Below are 12,980 nucleotides of genomic sequence, written 5' to 3' on the forward strand. Positions count from 1 at the left end.
TTCAGTGCAGTCAAGGAAAGATCAGCCTGGCTCTTACTAAGTCTGCAATAAATAAACCAACAATTTCACTTCTGAGCCTGTTTTGTGTCTGCTATCAATCTTTAAGATGCTATTTTTTCAGAAGCTGAAAAAGGAAGGCTGGCTTTCCTTCCCAATCCTGGTTTTAAGTGAAGAGGGGCCTGCTGCCGAGAAACAGGAGACCTCTGATCTCACACCAGCTCTATCTGAGGAATCTGTGACGGTTGTTAACTGCTGGGACTCCTGCATCAGTGCTGAAAATGATCTGGCAGGATAAAGAAGCAGTTGGGACCAAGGAAGTACAGTCAGCCAGGCTCAGACTTCATCTCAGGCATGCATTCGCTCACGGTGTTAAAAATGGCAGCAACCCAACACGTGGCGAGCTAAACTGCTTCCATAAGGACCATTGCTGACAGCTGCTGTCACCCTCTTCAAGCACAAAACTTCTGGCCAGCACCTGCCTGCCTGTTCCTGCTGACCAACACAGTTTGCTTGAGAGTTTTTGGGGCTATTTGCAGAGTTTCAAGAGTTCAAACTGACCATTTGCTCTACTCTCTGACATCCTTCCAAGAAGCCAACTGGGAGAATAACCTAAAATCTGCCAGAATATATAGAGTTTTCTAATCTGTCCTACATCTCCCAAAATGCCTCTCTGAAATGAAAACCTGTTTATAGGAAGAAGGAAAAAAAAAAAAATAAAAGAAGAAAAAAGAGAAATCCAATGTTGGCAAAGGGAAGTGTGAGAAAAGAGAGGGAGAGGGAAGTGGATGAAGACAAGCTGTCTTTTAGAAAGTACAACTGTTATTCCCTTTTGCTGCCTTCCTTTATCCTGTCCTGTGGGCATGTGGGCTAATTACCATGACTTGTACATGCCTGCCACTGTATTACATGGGATTTATTACACACAAGTCTTTGTTGGGAATTCTGCCTGTGTGGGAAGTAGTTGGATTAAAAAAAGCAAACCAAATTCAGAACTTTCAAAATCTAACTTTTCCTGCTTTACTAGCATCTAGCACCAGCTGCACAAGTCAATGAAAATTAACCTTCCCCCCTACTCCTTGGATATCCAGTAAACTCAGATTTGATCCGGATGTTCTGATTTCCACGCAGCTAAAATGCAATCAAATGCTTGATTTTGGGGGATAGATTTGCTTAAATTGTATTAATTCACAAGGATAAACACAATTAGTAGAGCTCATTAGCTTGCAAAATGTAATTTATTTTCTTGAATATACCCATTTCCTTGGATGAAGAGCTCCATTAGGTTTATTATATTTGCAAAGCTTATATAAAAATCCAAACCATGGCAACAAAGAGAAAATTGTTACTACACAGTCACAGCAGTCACTTTTCCATGTTAAATAAGTTTGGCATTTATTTATATTTAAATGAGAATATCTACCACTATCAAGACCAGAATATGGGGCAAGTACTTATACAGAATATAATTAAAACTAATTCAAGCAACAAATGTGGCCTGAAATTAAAATAGCCCCCAACTTCTTTAACTGAAAAATGATTCAATGTTCTCCCTCAAAACCCCTGCTTGCAATTGCTTAATTATCATAACCAGCAATAGTAAAGGGACGCTGGCCGTTTACAGGCTCATCAGATGGGTCTGCATTTAGGCACGTCTGGTCTGCTTAGTGCTGTGCTTTAATTTCACTGTCATATAAAGGCTAGAGAGTGGAGAAAATGAATACAAGGCAAAGTACCTGTCATTACTTGTATCATATTACTGAGGTACTCGATGTGCACAGTACGAAGGCGACTGGTCCAATTTTCACACTGTTATCATTTTTGATATTATACTGTCTAAAAGCAGTGACACACAAAAGAAATGCTTTTATCATTCTCAATGCAGGGATGATACTAATTACATCATCTGTCATCATTATACAGCTAAACAAAACTTTTCTTTCATAGGAAACTGCCATTTAGCAAATTAACGGGTAATGACCCATAATATACAGAAGATTGAAATTTGGGAATTACACTCACATTAGTTTGTTTTCTGCTTTCCCCTCAATTTTACTCCCTGAAAAGGAAGAGAGATGGAGAATTTCTTCAACTATTTAATCTGCCAATAGCCCTACTGTCCTTTTGGAAACTGATGCAGGATCATCTCCATCCCTATCAGTGCATAGTTTCGTTCTATTTAATGATACAGACGGTCTGCCAAGCCAGTAAAAAGCCAGATGTTAGTACAGTGATGCACAGAAACCTGCTGCTGGGGCCAGATTTTCAAAATCAGACATGAAACAATGATCCTACATTTGCTGCTAGATAATGGATGGATGCTTAGAAAATCAGGTACTGGGATGTGAATTGTGTCCTGAAGCCTGACCAGGTCATGTAAGAAGATGGCACAGAGGAGGTACCTGAGGTGCCCCAGAAAGGACCAGGTGGGGTGAACATTCCTCCAAGAGGCCTCCTGCTGCCTGGACTCTGCTTCAAGCCTGGTGTAACACTGCAGTGAGCTGTGTTTGGGAAATGTTTAAGTGCCACTACTGAAACAGAGATCTGTAGGGGTTACAAGAGGCACAAACCATTGTGGATGAGTGCTTAGTGCAAACTCCCATGCTTTTGGGAAAGAAGAATAAAGAGACTATTTCTGAATGTGTCTGGTCATGCTATGTTAACATAGAAGAAAAAATAAACATAGGGTAGCAGTTGGATGATGGTACAGATTACAGGTGTCAGGTACTTACTACCAAGACAATGTAGAAAATCCATCTAAATTCAGAGAAGTACATTTTAGACAGATCTTTGCTCAATCTGAACTTCTGTGGCCCAGATCAGTTATTTTCTTTCATCATGTACCAGCTACAATGTGGGGAAAATAAAAAGGGAAATTCCACAGTGAATTAAGAATAAAAATAATGGCAAAGATTAGTGAATTTTATATGAACCAGTCAGTGGAAGCTTCATTCATCAGTAGGGGCTCCAGATACAGTAAGAACAAATAAGCATTTGGCCTTTCATTTCCATTGTCTCCACATCAGGGTGTTTAGGACTTTTCTCTTGCCCATAAAATGATTTCCTGACTTAAGTGAAATTCTGAACTGAATGTATCTGTAAAGTAAGAGGAGTTCTCAGTTCCAATTTATCATTGTTAAAGTGGATTAAAGGATTTTTTATTAGCAACACTTAGAGCTCACTTGTTCATGCACTTGGAGACTTCTACCAGAGGAAGCCTTCCCCAGCAGACAGCCAGGCCAAATCAAAAGCTGAAAATGAGCGTGTGATGAGCACATTACACAGGCTGATGAGGACCGTGATGAGCTGGGAATTAGTGAGGAAGCCTTTGAGAAAAGACTGAGCGCTGGTGGAAACCGTGAACGCGGCACTTGTCCTTTTCTGAGTCACTGCTGAACGAAAAGCTTAAGCCCCCTGCGGGACACCGCACTACTGCAAGTGATGTCTCCTCAATGAGGTATATAAGCCTCTCTCTCAGTGTTAACCCTCTTAGCAGGCCTTAATATTTTAAACAGTATAAGACAGCACTGAAAATTGTGGGAGATAATAGTGTAAGTAGAAGTTCAAAAAACTGAATCAAAACTGTTGACAATATATGCTCAAATTGGCTTTAGTGGTGCTAATGAAATGATGCCTGGTAAATGACTGGATGTATCACATTCAGAAGTAGCTCTCCACAGGCAGGAGAGGAAAGCCATCTTGATCACAAAAATGGGCTGGATCTGTTTGTTTACTCCACCCAGCAGGCAAATACTGTATTAATTTTAGGTGATTTGAACCACCATTATCTAATACAATGACAGTAAAATAATTAAAAAAATTTACTTTAATATATTGCCAGCTCCTCTGACAGAAGAGCTATGTTCATGCTGAACTGTCCATCTGCTGAGACTCTTGGCCCTATTCCTGAAATTTAAAATGGGATTGATGAATTCAAGTTGTTTAAATGCCTATGTCATGTCTAGGGATACATAGCTAGTGCAGTAAAGAACCAAGAGTGATTCAAGAGGGCAACCAGAAGAGCCCAGTGCAGCTGTTACTGGACTGGGCCCTGGTGACCTCACAAATTCTGGGATAGCCAAATCCCCACAAAGAGCCAGAAACTATGGGAGAGCTTTGTTCTCCCAGTACCCAGTGAACGTGTAAGATGTAGCAACACATCTAGGATCTACGTGGCCCTAGCTACCTGTACTTAGATGCCTGAGTGACATTCTCACCTTCTAAATTTAAGCAAGGGAAGGAATCTTACTTAATAGACCTGATTATTGGTTTGGGCTTTTATAACCAAGACTTCATTTTTGAATACAGATAATTTATCTTTCTCATTTACTAACCATTTCTTAGCAATCCAAGATGCTATAATTGTCTTTTCCTTATTAGAATGTCTTTTTTCCCATAAATAAAATTCTTTTCATCTGTTTTTGAGACATAGATTCAAGATTCAATGAAAGTTCCTTGAACTCTTCTGGTCCTCAGTTCATGGCTGACAGACAACTACCAACACAGCCAAACACCTTCTTCCCTCCAAACCTGAGGTATTAATTTCAGTGTCTTTGCATCCAGTCTGGATAATTATAAATTAAATCCTTAAAATCACCTATCTTATTTCACTTGGAGGAAATATGGGTACTCCCCTACATGGCACAGTATGGCTATGACAGGAGAGTATTTATCAGAACAACATCTTAAAACAGCAAATTCAGCCATCTAGAAAATCCACATCTGCAACGAAGTTCACACAGCATGCTGGAAAAGGCAAAGAGCAGAATCTTGTATTTCCTAGTTTACAGGCAATGGGAATCTACTACCACTGCTCCTCCTCCTGTTTTCCACAGGATGGTAGTGTTTTGTGCAAAATGATCTTTGGTTTAAAGGATCCACAGCTTGGCGATGTAAGGAAAATTCCTTTTTCCTTCACAAGGAAAAGGTCACACAGAGGTGTTGGCTTTTATGTTCGATTTGGATATTCTATAAATCAGTCAGACTGAATAGGAGTGTTAGCCCCTAGTGCTCTTAAGACTTCTCTTTTAGCCAAATTTGTCTTTTTTTGTGCCATCTTCCTCATCCCCATCCAAATAATTCCATGTGCATATTGATGCGCAAAACATATTCTGTCTCTCTGTAAAATATCAGAAGGTTCATTAATAAAAAACATAATGTTCTCTTTAAACCTACATTCTTGTCTTTTTATTTGAGTAATGCCAATGCGAAAAACTGTGCAAAAAATAACATACAAAGTCTTGAGGCCAACCCTCCATTCTGTTTTAAGTACTGCATAGTCATATGGTGCAAACTTGACAAGCATCTTAGCACCTTCTCTAGGCAAATGCTTCTAACTTAAACAGTCCTGGTCAAGTATCTCTCTTCAACCTCCTGATTTTTTTGCAGCCCAGAGATTCTTCCAGTACAGCAGTAAGTACCTAAAACATTTAATGTACTTTAATACTGTAATTTTTTGAATTTAATAGGACAAAACTTCAGGCTGCTTATATTTGCACTTCTAGATGGTGGAAGTTCTGTCATTGAGTAATCAATTCTTCCTCATGATGATTTCATCCCCTGATGATACTTTCAGGAATATTTAGCCTGGGAACTTAATGTAGTGATCTGTAAATGTTAAGGTGGAAACATACACAAATACCTTTTAACTGTCACTTGGTACAACTAGCAACCATGTATATACATGTTACACTAACTACACTGAATGGAAGAAGCTTAACCAATCCTCCTGTGCAGAATGAACTTAATAACCTAAGTTTTATGTCCTCAGAAGCACTTTGAAGATTTGAGGTGTTATGTAACCCCATATTATTATTATTATTGTTGCTGTTATTATTGACCACGGCTCAAAGCCCGCCCCGCTGTGGGACAGTGGAGCTTATCATTAGCAATCTCAAGGCACAGCAGGGCAAGAAAAGTCACTATCTGGAAATGTTTGCATTTCACAAATCTGTTTAGATTTTTTAATTTAACATGGGACTGAATAATTCTCATTCTGAATGCAACGAGACAGAAATGGTCCTTCTTCATTCAGAAGTTAGACACTGCTCCATGGAGGACTGATGATTAGGAAAAAAAGCATTTCCACTTTCTTGTAAGGAAACCAAAACCCATTTGCAGTTTAATGAATCTGCTTCTCTGGAGATCTCCAGAGGTCACAGAACAGCCCATTTTGGGAACATTTACGTATATACATAAATGCACAGTCTGGCTCTGAATGGATCTAGCTTGTTGAATTTGGATTCAGTGTTATGTCCCCATTCTCTGCTGACACTGTAGCAGCTATAACTTGACTGTCCATTTTAAGTCACGATATCAAAAGTGGAATTATGCTGCTGTGAAGAAGAAATCTTAGTAGGAAATTTTGGGAAAAGCCAAACTTGTGGACCAAACTGAATGCTCAGGAAAGGCAGCTTTAAAGTGGCTCCAGGCACAGGAGGCCGGAGTGAAAGGGAACTGGTATGTTTCCCATTGCATCCAAAGGGATTGATGCAGACAAGGGCTGCACCTCAGTATGTGTCAAGAATTGAAGACAGAGGACCAAGGGAAGACAAGGTCAGAGAAACCTGATAACAGATATTAAACATGAGATAGATATTAAACCTGAAAACAGATATTAAACATGAGTTCTGAAAGGAGAATGGCAACTCTGCAAGTGTTTTGGACAACTAGTAACTTTTAGAACATCCAAATGCAGTTTCAGCTAACTGCAAGGGATTTTTGGAACAGTATTTGGAAGGATGGATGGATGGATGGATGGATGGATGGATGGATGGATGGATGGATGGATGGATGGATGGATATATGGATGGATAGGCAGCCTGCCTGAAAATTTGGTCTGTATTTATAAAAAGTTGGCAGTTATGTGTTCTGCGCCAAAAGAGATCCTAGATTTTGGTTATCATCCAACCCCCGAGAAATTTTGCACTTTGTGAATATAGTGTTGTGTGGACGGGAGAGAAAATAGTAATTCAACAGAACTCTGCCGCCTCTCAGACTTATGTTGAATGCATTTGATGGCCACTGTCATGGACAAAATATATTTAGTGAGAAACCACATTCTAAGCAAACCACATCTTACGACTACAGGGTGGGAAGGAACTCAAGACAACTTCAAATGTATCACTGTCTAATTAACTAGGTAGATCTGCAAATGATGACATAGTATCATGCAACAGTAAAATCAAAGTTCTTCAGCTCTGTATTTTAGACAGATAAACTACGGTTGCAAATCTGACATTTATTTAAAAAACAGAGGTATAGAAAATAGCAGCAGGGACCAGATGACTTTTAAAAGCAGTTTCAGGGAGTTTTGACTCACTTCAGCGACACCCCAATTTCTTTTTTATGATAACCCACATAAAATAATGCTGAGATGATTCTCCTCTAGTTGAAATGCGGAAATCTCAAGTCACTGACATACTGAGAGATGTCAATCAAAAGATAATTCAAACACCTTTTTTATGCTGTATGTTTAGCAAGGCAATATGCTAGGACAATTACAAGTCCTCTTTGAGTCTTCAGCGCAGTAAATCTCTGTCTGTCACAACCTGACCAACAGTGACATTCAAAGGACAGGAATTATGGAAAATACCCTGCTTGGACCACAGAAAGGCAAAATGTATTTCATTCTCACTCAAGTGATAGCTTAGATACCCTCATCAACTCAGTCCTGTTAGAATTATTTTAATGGAAGAAGAGGGTAACCAATATTGATAAAAATTTGATTTTAGAGGACCTGTTTGCTTTAAGTTCATAACTGCATGAGAAAACTAAAACATGAGCCAGCAGTGTACTCTTGCTGCTAAGAAGGCCAGTGGTATTCTGAGCTGCATGATGCCAAGTATTGCCATGAGGTGGCCCTGCCCCTCTCCTCAGCATTAGTGAGGTGTCACTTCAAGTGGCATGTCCACTTCTGGGCTCCTCAATCCAGAGAGACATACTGCAGAGTCCAGCAAAGGACCAAAAGGATAACGAAGGGACTGGAGAACCTCTCCTAGGAGTAGAGGTTGAGACAGCTGGGGCTGTTCACTCTGGAGAAGAGAAGGAGGCTCAGTGGGATTTCATCAATGTATATAGATTGAAATTACATAAATGTATATAAACTGCACCTGAAGGGAGGGTGCAAAGAGGCTGAAGCCAGGCTTTTCTCGTGGTGTTCACTGTCAGAACCAGAGGAACTGGGCACAAACTAAAACACTGAAAGCTCCCTCTGAACATGAGGAAACATGTTTCTACTGTGGGAGTCACTGACATTTGCCCCAGGGGTTTGTGCAGTCTCCATCCCTGCAGATGGAGAAACCCAGATGGAGAATGTCCAGAAGTCATCCGGTATGGTCCTGGGCACACAGTTCTAAACGGCTGTGCTTGGCAAGGGGGCTGGACCAAACAACCTCTAGAGGTCTCTTCCAGCCTCAAGCATTCTGTGATTCTGTGAACTCTTATGCATCGTTACCAAGTTGAGCTTACAAATGACCACTACTCATCTGCACCATGGTAACATTTAGGCCAACCCAGGAAATCCTCACTGTTCTAAGGAAAACACAGTAAGAGGCACGCACAGTGCCAACACTTCCATGCTAACCTAACTCCTACAAACAATTGGAGAGAATGCAGTTATTTCTGTTGTAGATTTCCTTCCCCATACATATCCATATACCCATATATACATGTAAACAGACTCCATACAGTTTTACGTATCATTTTATGTCTATAATTTTAATAATCTATTTATCTACCTTTCCAGACAAAAGGGAGATTTTCCTAAGGTTACACAGGCCATGTATTCTGGTGTAAGGCAGAGAATGGAAAAGAAGCTTTCAAGAGCCTTCATCATACAATATCCTTTAACTAATGTTACTAGAATTACAAATGTTAGGTTTCATGAAGAATTCAAATACCCTCCACCCCCCAGCATTCATGTCCAGAACTAGGTGTGCTCACAGAAATACAGGTCAAGACGAAATACTTTTGAAAATTCAGCCTTTTCTGAAGAAAAAGTTGATAGTTATTGACAAAATGTTGTACTCTGCCTTGTTACTATTCATGATTAAGGAAAGTAAATATTGTCTGAGGCCTAATGAGAATTCCAATGCAATAAAGTCAAGTGTGAAAGGTACAATCAATGAGTGATGATGCAACAGTATTTGTTTGTAGTTTTGCTATTGTTTAGTTCATGCTATTTGCTGATGCTTGAAAATGAAGTGTTAAGAAATTAGTGCTACAAGGATTAACATTCAGATTTTATTTCTGATATTGTTATGTTTCTACAGTCATTACACTCTGAACACTAATTAGCATCTGCTTTCTTTTCCCACTAGTTAAGGACTGCAAAAGAAAGAATAATAGAACACAAATACTATGGAAACGAACATCAGTATTTTCCATGAACATCCACAAATTAAGCCCCATGATGTTCATGGTTAATTTTACACTGCAGGAGTAAGTACTGCAATAAAGTACTGTATTTTCCTCATTTTTTGTGTTAGAAACTATGCTTCAAAATATATCAAGTTTATGAAGGGAGCATATTTCCAAATGTGTAACAGATCTCAGAGTCCAAGCTGGAGTGTTTATGCTCTGCATATGTCAGAGGTATCCACCAAGGGCTCAGAGTTTTGGATTTACAAGTCTCGAATATCAAGAAGCATACTGCCCCTGGAAACAGTCAAGGACTAAATCTCAGATACTCAGTTTCTTCAAGGAAACCAATCTCTTCCAGTTCTTTGTCAGACTGATTAATTCCTCTCTGTTTTGCTCAGCTGGATTGGCAGGCACATAGATATTGGTCTCTGCCACTCTGCCATGGCATGGACACTAGTACACTGTGTCAGAAGTTGAAGGGATGATTTTCTCTCTTCCCTGCAGGCACATGGTACAAGTGACAATTTGTGCAGGCCACATCATGTAGCCTGAAGATCCTGAAAATATGTTTGAATATTCTTTGCAACTCTGTATTTTCTGCAGAAGCCACATAAAAATTTGGCTATGAGAACTTTAGCAGATTTTCACTGAATACACTTACAATTAACATTTTTATGTTTCTGAATATTTTGCTTTATTAATTGCTCAGGCACTTTAGCTTATAGAGCAAGATTTAAGACATGGATTGAAAGCAAGTGCTGGTTCTGTCCTAAAATATTTGGTTATGTGTCTGTGTTAAGGTGTCATGGCTTTTGAAGTCACCTAGGAGGATTTTGCATATATCCTATCCAAAGGGAAACTATAGGCCAAAGCAGATGCCTCCCAAAACTGTTCACTGTGTGTGGTAAAAGATCCCATGCATTCCACAAGGCAGCTCTACAGTTCTTCACACATTGCTAAAAGCAATAATTCCTCAGAAACTTTATTTATGCACTCGTAATGTAACAGCTTTATAAATTCACTAAGTAAATAGAGCATGTAGCTAAAGTTAACTTGTATTTAAAGAATATAACCCATCCTGACCAGGAAAAGTCTCTAATCCATGCACAATTTTTCTTACAAATAGTTTCAATGGAATTAGGTAAAAATTGGCTGTAACATTGGAGAATGATATATCTGATTTATATCATGGTTCTTGTTATCAAAATGCATTTTTTGCACAGCCATGGAAATGACTCTTTCAGTCATGTGAGATCTCTTGACCTATTGCAAATAACATGGCACACTTGCAGTGCCTTTAACTTTTGGTAACGTATTTGTTTATATGTATTTAGAAACAGCTGAGTAAGAAACCTGGTTCTGCATGAACACAGGATATAATGGCCCAAACACGTACACAGCCAAAGGAAAGATAATTATGGGAAATAAAACATGATGTTTCAAATCAGCTCCTTAAGAAAATCTAAAAATATAAGAAACCCTATCATATTAATCAGCAAGAACTGTTCTTTCACTTAAGGGATAGCTGGGCAATTATTCAAACCTGGACAAGACTGGATTGTCAAGTGAAATAATAACTCAGAGTTCCACAGGATAATGAGATAGATCTCAAGGCCATTAGCAGTGGCCCTTATTATAATATTGGCCAAGGTTGCCCAAGAAAGAGAGAGAATATTTAAATGAAACTTGTAGGGAACTAGTTTGAACTTGTATATTTGAACTGCTTAGTACTGTCTCCTAGTTTCCATTCATTATTGGAGAGAAAGGTATCTATCATGTAAGACTGTGAGATCACTCAGTCTTTCGAGATGGAAATCCCTGAGGGCAGAAACTAAAACATAATTATAAAATCAAGCCACACTGAAACTCACCAAGTTTATATTAAGTATCTTATTCTAGTGAGATTTTAAGGTCTGGTTCAGCATGCAGGTGTCTCCCCTTCCCTGACTGTTTCTTTCTCATTCAAAACAAGCAAGTCCAACTTCAGGTGTGTCATGAAGAATTACAGCTTAAGATGTAAGGGCTTTTCAGATTACAAAGAGAGGAAGGGATTACTTTATCTCTATAAAATAGGTCCTGCTTATGAGACATTTGTATATGCATGCTTCATTCTATTCTGTTTGTTTGCTTTTAACCACTACGGGAATAACTCAATAGCCGGTGGTCACAGAGAAGCTCCTTAATCCCTGGAAAAACAGTTGTCTAGCCTGCATTTTATGAGGTACAGTACGGCTAGCGTGTCAGCAGTTGCCATGGATAAGAAATACTGCTTGTTCTAATATTCTGCTTATGATCCTTCTCCTAGGTACAGGAGTTTCCAAATACAGGAGCAGATCTAGGTCTGGTATGCCTTGCATCCTCCAGTGATGAACTCTGCTCTGCACCTTAATGCACATCTCCTGGGCTGACTGGTCTCTGGGGTGCTCGGACTATTAGGCCAGAGCGGGGTTTACAGCTGGTTAAGCAAGAAGGCTGACTAAGAATTTGTAAATCAAATATTAAAGACTGATTAAATATTTTACAATCTTTTTACTTAGGCTTTGATTTGAAGTTTAACTTCATCTGCTAGCCAGAGATCTCCTGAAGGTTAATTGATGGAGGAAGAGTAAATAACAGCTCATGCTGCTGGCCCTAAGCACGCGAGGCATTTAGGAGTATTCTTAACCTCAAGTGTGCAGTCATTGACGTGCTCATTTGTCTCACTAGGTTAGTGTCACTAGGGCTCAGATATGTGATCAAATTACTGCCGTGAAAGTGGTTTAAGCTTATGTGTTTTCCCTTGTATTGTATATTTGCACATGTCTCCAGTGACACCAAGTAATCCTTTAAATTGTGTTAATTTGATCATGCATCTGAGTACCCAGTGCAGCAAATTGGGATAGGTGGCTATGGAAAGTGGAGATGATGCCCCTTAGAAGACAAATAGCTCCTATGGAGGAGAGAGACATCCAGCAGAACTCAGTCTACCAGGATTAGAAAATAAATCTGTCCCCTCTCTCCTTCTACAAAATCAATGGTTTGTAACTTGTAAACGTGACCTGACAAATTGCTTTTGTGGACTTTGTTTTTTTTTTCTTCTTTTTTAAAGGGAAAAAATTAGCAATAGGCTTATAATTGTTGGTTAATTTTTGGCTACCCAACTGGACTGGTGGCATTTAAAGCCCATCTAGAGAGAGCTCAAAGAAAAATTTAGAAGCTCATCATCCAGCAAGAGCCCTCATCATATTTGGGTTTGGAGTTGAAAACTTAAAAGCAATCCAAATATCTAGTTTTACAAAAGTACTGCTGAGATTGTATCTCAGCTCCTTTCCAAGGGAACTTTGGTAAGTAAGGGTTTACACATACCAAAGTACAATTTATGTAAAGAGCAGGAAGAGTTATTGGACTAATCATTTTTAATAGAGATTCCTTGTCTTTAATTCAGAGCTACACAACAGAACTTAATAGCTCGTGCCAAATAAATAATTAACACATGGATTGTGTCTGAATACAAATGCATACATAAAATATCACAGACTTAATGAAGGTGCTGTTTTTTCACAAAATCAATTTAATTGATTTTGCTGATAGGTCTGCATTAATATTTTCGTAAACTCCATTTTGCTTTACCTGTACATGTG

At 39.0% G+C, this 12,980-nt stretch overlaps 1 protein-coding gene across 4 annotated transcripts in view; it reads right to left on the reverse strand.

The window, feature by feature from the left end:
- KLHL29 (kelch like family member 29) overlaps positions 1-12,980 on the reverse strand; it is a 389,363-nt gene that overhangs the window by 122,499 nt on the left and 253,884 nt on the right. The window lies entirely within an intron of this gene.

This window comes from Poecile atricapillus, chromosome 3 (genome assembly GCF_030490865.1).
Source record: "Poecile atricapillus isolate bPoeAtr1 chromosome 3, bPoeAtr1.hap1, whole genome shotgun sequence".
Lineage (NCBI taxonomy): Eukaryota > Metazoa > Chordata > Aves > Passeriformes > Paridae > Poecile > Poecile atricapillus.